Genomic DNA, 7022 nt, shown 5'->3' with positions numbered 1-7022 from the left:
GCTATTTTTACATTCAGATTGGCCATTGGTAATTCTTCAGAGATAACTAACACAGACAGCAATGCTGTGCCATGGGCCCGCTGCTGCCAGTGAATCAAACCTTAGGGCACTGCAGTTCTGTACCTACAGGTGGGAGGCAAAGTGTTTATTAGGGTCATCACTAAAAATACTGTGTACATATGCACACGAGTAACACATTGCTGTCCTATGGGTGCTTTTTCATAAATAGCTCATTTCATCATCGAGGTTGGACACATGTAGCCAGTGTTCTTGGAGTTCTTGGAGTAAGGACCTCTTCCACTGTCCTTCCAAAGCACACAAGATCAGCCATCCTGCTGGAAGGCACATGCCAGCATTGGATTTTATTCAGAGCACTGCAATAGGATGTTGGATAGTGGGGGAAATATGCCATGAAGTCAACAAGCTATGTTTTTGTACTGCAGATCTGAACAATGGATGTGCACAGCTCCTTACTGGAGTCATGGACTCTCCTGGGGTTCAGCATCATGCTGGACTTGAACCATGGCCCACAGCAAAATGAAGAGCAGGATCTCCTGTGATTACAGCCCAACTCCTGCTTCCATGGCAGAGCAGGACTCCATGTGAGCCCAGTGGTCATTTGCATGTTGAAAAGAGCTGGAGCAAGTTTCTGCTGCCTGAGAATCTCCAAGCACCAGGACACTTGTGATGAACTAATTCTTCCTGAGATCCAAGAGCAGCCCCTGCTTGGAGGGACAATGACCTGCCTTCTCCAACCTTCTGCTTTGAATTCCCGACCTGAGGGAGGTATAGTTTTAACCTGAGACTCCAGCAGGAAGGTTTTGCAAAGATGACTCTCCTGAAGTCCTAGTCTGGGCTTTTGGTGCTCAAGTATTTCTCCTAACTAATCCCAAACTGAATTTTGGTTTTGCCAGCCAACAGGGCACTTCTAAGTGCCAAGTTCTGGCCTGGAATTACAGAGTTCAAATAGCTGCCCACACTCTGCACCTGTAAGAGCCCTCATGCACAAAGGTCTGCTGTATCATGAGTCATGACACCTATGGCCTGAGACACAGGAGAGAACTGGTGCACACTGAAAAAGGTGTTTGGGATTACAAGAGACAGTGGAAAAGGTAGTTTTGAGGCACCCACTGCCACTAATGTCAGCAAAACTGTCTGTATGTGTGTTTGTCTCTCCCACGGATTTCTAAAGAGGGGAGGAATGTATTTCTGGAATACTTGTGCTAAAAATAAACCTATCTCTGCTGTCTATGAAGAGAGGCAGGTATAGCCCTGCTTTCTGTAAGCCCTGAACTTGTGAACTGCTGAGAGGCTGAATCACAACTAGGAAGATCCCTGTAGAAATGGTAACTTCTAATGCAGGAAGGTTGGCTGATTGCTTGGAAAATTCAAAACAGGCCTCTCACATGAAAGCAACTGGGGTTAACATTATTCATCAGGATAAATGTGATTCACAGGCTCCAGCTTTGAAAGGGCTCAAATCTTGGAATAGGCATAAAACTTGTTCAAATACTGTGACAATAAATATTTGCTAATTCAGTGTTCAGATGAGACTCTGGGATCAGATGGCCTGCCATTAAAATAAAACCACTTCTGGGGAAAATTACTGAGTAACACACAGGAAACACAACCCAGTGGCACTTAGATGTTGTTATCCTGCTCCCAGGAAATTTAAAAAGCAAAAATTCCTGCTGCTTTCTTTCAGTGAGTGTCGAGAAATAACAGATCACACTGGACCTTTTTAGACAGAAATTTGGATTGAAATTTTAAACTTGTATGAAAACAGTATGCAATTTGCACGAATATGTCAATGGAAAATGCCTGTATGTTTGCATGCATAATGAACTCCATCTCTCACACACACACTTGAAACTTCATATGCTTGGCAATGCTGAGAATTCTGACAAGAGAGCCTTACACAAGAGCAGTTGCTTTCAGCCTTTTCTGATTTGTATCCTATCCCAACACTCTCTCCAGGGAAATAAATGGAATTCTGCCCTACTGACAGAGACAGTTTTTTTCCTTTGTTACCTTAGCTGCAAATCCCAGAGAAGCAATATTCAGACCCCAAGGGGTCAATGCACCAATCACATGCAAAAAGTCCCTGGTACATGGAAACCAAAGAGTGGAACTGATTATAAACAGATATGAAAACATCACCCTGGACTAGGAAAACTCAAGCACCAAACCGTTTTGGTTGCAGAAATTAAATGTTTTATAATTCTCAAGGCATTAACAAGCAAGGGGTCTATTTAGGAACCCATGAGAGCAATAGGACTATATTGAATTTTCAGTTGTTTGCTTACAGCACTTTTTGTTCAGCAGAGCAGCACAGGTTCAGTTCTTACCTGGCAGCCACAGATTGAATGATTTGTTGACTATTATCACAGGGAGTGGAATAATGTGATCTTTGGGCACTGGACAAGGTGTGTAGGTAAGTGAAGAACATTGGCTGGACAGAGCAGCCTCTGGGTCATACAAAAGCAGCGAAGCAGGGAATTGTTCAGGTATTTTCTCTCCCAAAGGGGAACAAGATCAAGGGTGCATTTTCTTGCCAGCACCTCCTTCTATATGCTGCACACGGTATCAGGGGAAATGGGTCATATTCCTCTCTGTCTGTGTGCAGCCCCTTACACATCCTGGTCTGAACCAGATTCTGTCCTGACAAACCCAGCTGAGAAGATGTATGTGAGGACATAAAGGTCCCCAGTACCTGAGAACCATTAGCAGTCCTATGGTCTCTTTCCTTGGGGACATTTCTCCACCCCTCTGGAAGAGCTGCTTATCCACCCTTTATGTAGAATTTGTGCAATGAGACAGATGCAGGACTCATCCACAGCCTCTCTCCAGGTCTAATCCTTGGGGTTCAAACCTTGCCAGAAGATGCAGTTCATTGGTCCCAACTCTGGGGACTCCTAGATTTCTGACAAGGAATTTTTTTAAGCCACTGCATTTTTTCCCTATTTGTCCTTATTGAAGCTTTGAATGAAACCTAGCAAAGTAAAAACTCTCTGCAAAAGGAAGCTCTGGAAGAAATCTGAGAAGGACTCAACAAAAAGAAATATTTCCTTAATTCTATCTTTCATAATTTTATAATATGGTGTTTAATAAAAAAAGTCACAATTATTTTCATCCTGCCATCAGAAAGTAATAAAAGATACTAATTCCTAAAAAAAATAAAATGTTATGTTTCTTCTCTGAAATCAGATTTCTTATGAAACCAACAAACTTTGCTACATTTTGGCTTTGACTGCATTTATGATCACTGGCAGACATTGCTTCCACAATCTTTTTGTCCATCTGTGAATAAGACCTTAAATACAAATTTAAAAGAATTTCTGATCTCCTGATCTCCTCTCCCTGCTGCTGTGCCATCAATAGCACCCAGACTCAGCTGACTCAGAAACAACATGTCTGGATTCCAGCCTGGAGCACTCATCCTAAAACTCTGTGAAGTGCCTGACCATGGCACCAGTCTGGGGCTCAGCATCTCTCTTTTGGCTTTTGGGGACAGAATGTAGACTAGAAGGACTCTAAAAACACAGCCTCAGGGACACTTTTGGCAAGGATGTCAGTGACAAGCTCATCCTGCCTATTTCCCCCAAATCAAACTGACATTTCAGTCAGGAGTAGTCATGTTTTACCAGTAACACATCCACCTCACATACAGTGATTGCACCTGAAGAACCCCAGAAAGATGCCTTTGCATAACTGCTTCACTATTAAACACTCTGCCAAGAGTGGAAGATAGATGTGGCAATAAAGAAACTAACTGCAGAGAGCATTAAACAGCAGAAGAGGGCTAAATTAATCTACAAGTAATGATTAAGCCTGCAAAGCACTCTTCTACCTGGGCCCATTTTCCAAAGGGTTTGCACTACCTTAAATAGCCAAAAAACATGCTAAGTACCTATCTGCCTTCTGGGCATCGATTTTCCTTGGAAATCTTTCCCCTCTCATCAGGATATGCCAGCAAAAACTGACAGCACTTTGCAGTTTGCAGGACAGGTTCAGCCTGTGCCAGGACATGCAATAAACCAGCCTTTCAACTAAAGTTTAAGAAATGAGCACACTTGTGACATATCAGATGTGGGAAAAAATATCTGTAAATAGTCTGAGTGATCTAAAATTAGTTCTCATTAAAAACATTATGTAGAAGCCAGTGACATTTAGAGATACTAGGCCGAACGCATTAGGTAATTTATAAACATAGCTATAATCTATCTAACTTAAGAAAAGGTTGGAAGAATGTGGGGTTACTGGCCTAGTGTAAATATTTCCCATTTACAAACTGCAAAGCAAAAACCAGAGACCACAGGCTAATTAAAATAGCTGGACAAACAATGATGGGAACCATAAGGGGCTATTTTTAGGGGATCGTATGAGAGCCCAGGCAGCTAGAAGTCTAGTCAATCTAGAGGTGTCACATGGCTGCTCTCAGTACTTTGCACTCTCTCACCCCACCACAGACAAGGTGAACCAGACAGCATGATATTTGTTCCAGCCCCACATTCCTCCATTCAGATTTCATGCAGTATTTTGCATTTTACATGACACATTGGATGAATTCCTGTGGAAGTTTCCACAGAGTCACTGTCCCTATCCTGTCCCAAGTTCCTTCACAGCTGAGAGACGGGGTTTGGGCAGTGTGAGCGGGGTTGACTCCCCCCAGATGCTGGGAAATGACAAGAGGAAGTTGTGGTACGTTGCATTATGAGAGGAAGTTGTGTTATGCTGCAGTTCAGCTGGTACTGCAGAGGTACTGTGGTACAAATGTGTGTTTAGCTCTGGGTGAAGAGAGAAAGGATAAAACATTAAAACTTGTTATAATCCAATGTGTTCCCTGAATTACATGGGTTTTCATTTTCTGGTTTGTAGAATACACTTTCTGTGGGCCAAGAAGAAGAAAGAGTGAAGCATAGCAGAAGAAAATAATTTTGTAATGCAACTTTATTCCTCAGAAGTCAATGGAGTACCAAAACATATCTGCATTATCTCAAAAACTCAGAAATCCTGAAAAATGTGTTCAGAAGATATCGGGGTGCAAAATATCCCCCTGTATGATTTTACACTGGAGCACCAGTGGACAGTGAAGGGGAGGCCAGCTGGTTTAGGAGAAAGGTTTCAGCCCAGATATGAAGCAGACTGAGAAGAAATTTAAATTTGCACTTCCTCCTTCTCAAACCAACTTTCTTCCTAGTTCTCAGGAAAGAATTATTAGAAACCACAAAGTTTTTGAAAAATATTTAATTTTTGCATGTCTTGGCAGAAAAACAGGTACCAGGAGTATGCAAGGCACAGCAAACACACTTGCCTAACCTGCTTCCAGTCCACCAGCAGATCAGAGCACACCCCTTAACTGCAAGAAGCAACACAACTGCATTTCTCATTCCAGTAATCCGAGTAATTATAATACTGTCTCTCCAAAGTGATATGACTTTAAGTCACACTTAAGAAAAGCAAGCAATCTAAAATCAGCATTCAGCAAACCAGAAAGCACTAGAGAGGGAATGAGAAGTTCATGTCCATCCTTTCAGAAAAAGCCAATGTGTAATTGTTCAAGGTTTTGCTGAATGTCAGGAATGGAAGATTAACAAGCAGTGAGATTATCAGTGTTAGTGGGAGGAATTCATGCAAACACAGCAAGGCCAAGAACAGCTAAAAACCTGGCCTGAAAGATAGCAAATGTGCTTCTCTGCAGAACAGCACTAAATAATGACTGAGAAGAAAGGAGCCAAATGAGGAACAGAAAAGCAACCACTGCAGAAAAGCGAGGAAATGGAACCAGGGAATTCAGAGACAGAACTCCTCCGTGCTGCTGTGCTGCAGGAATCGCTCCCAGCTCCCCCCTGTGCAGCACACCTGAGCTGCCTGGCACAGCCCAGGACCCACCTGAAAGGTCCATGGCAAAATCTGCCCAGGGAATTGGGTGAACTGGGCAGCTAGGGATGGATTTTCATACTTTCCCTGTAGTTGAACTTGGAAAATGGAGTTGGTGATATATGTGGGGTAGACAGGAAGATGCCATCAGAAAACACCCTAAGAATTCCCCCAGGCCTAAAAACCATCTCCAATCCCCTTAATAATGATTAATTAATTGAGTCCCAGGTAATCAGAGAATACTCCTAGCAGTAAAGTGATTCCTGGGACTGAAAGTCACTGTACGAAATGTACTAAAGTGGCTGGTATCAATAAACTGAAAAATGCAAGCAAAATAATTCTTTAATCTCATTCCATTAAGGAAAAGGCATGTGGTTTGAATTATGATCATATAAACCACTGCCTTCAGGCATTTTTTGAATGTTTCTAGTCTGCTAAACTCATTAGAAAGTTCATGCAGTCAAATATTTGAATAAAAATGTAATGGGAATAAAGAGATAAATACTGTTTTTTCAAAAAAGTCACAACTGATTTCCTTTAAACTTTACAAAAGTGTTTTAGATCAAATAAGATAAACATAAAGCAATAATGAAATTATTACTGGTGAAAATTCTAATGCGGCAAACAGGTACATGATTAATTATCTTCCTTCAGAGATTAGGGACTCTTCTCTTAGGAACAAAACTAAACATGTTCATAAAATCAAGGCTTTTACCTGACCCATAATGACACTCATACAGATATTCTCCTTGATTTCAGAAGTGTTTGCACTCAATACAGAGCACAGACTGAAGTGCTAAAGCACTGCAAGCTCAAACTGCATGTTCATTGCATCCTTTTAGTTAGTGACAGAAAGTATTGCTCTTTCAAAACACAGCAGCAAATCCCACATCCAGTGTGCATCTGAAATCCATTAAGAAAATGACTGTGTATGGAGGCAGGCCTGAACAAAGAGGCAAGGTTTGATGTCTCCACTGGCAACACTTCTCAATCCATGTCATTTGGGATCACAAGTCCCTCTGATTTCAATATTCCAGTCCTGTGCAGCATCTCACACATTTCAAAGTGGTGCACGAAAGCTGGATATTTTGGAAATCGACATTTACCGCAGAAGCAGCCTGGCATATGCAGCTGAGCCAGCT

This window comes from Pseudopodoces humilis, chromosome 9 (assembly GCF_049639895.1).
Source record: "Pseudopodoces humilis isolate 2021_Gansu_Grassland_sample_001 chromosome 9, ASM4963989v1, whole genome shotgun sequence".
Lineage (NCBI taxonomy): Eukaryota > Metazoa > Chordata > Aves > Passeriformes > Paridae > Pseudopodoces > Pseudopodoces humilis.
The sequence above is the reverse complement of the archived record's forward strand: the minus strand, read 5'-3'. Positions refer to the sequence as shown.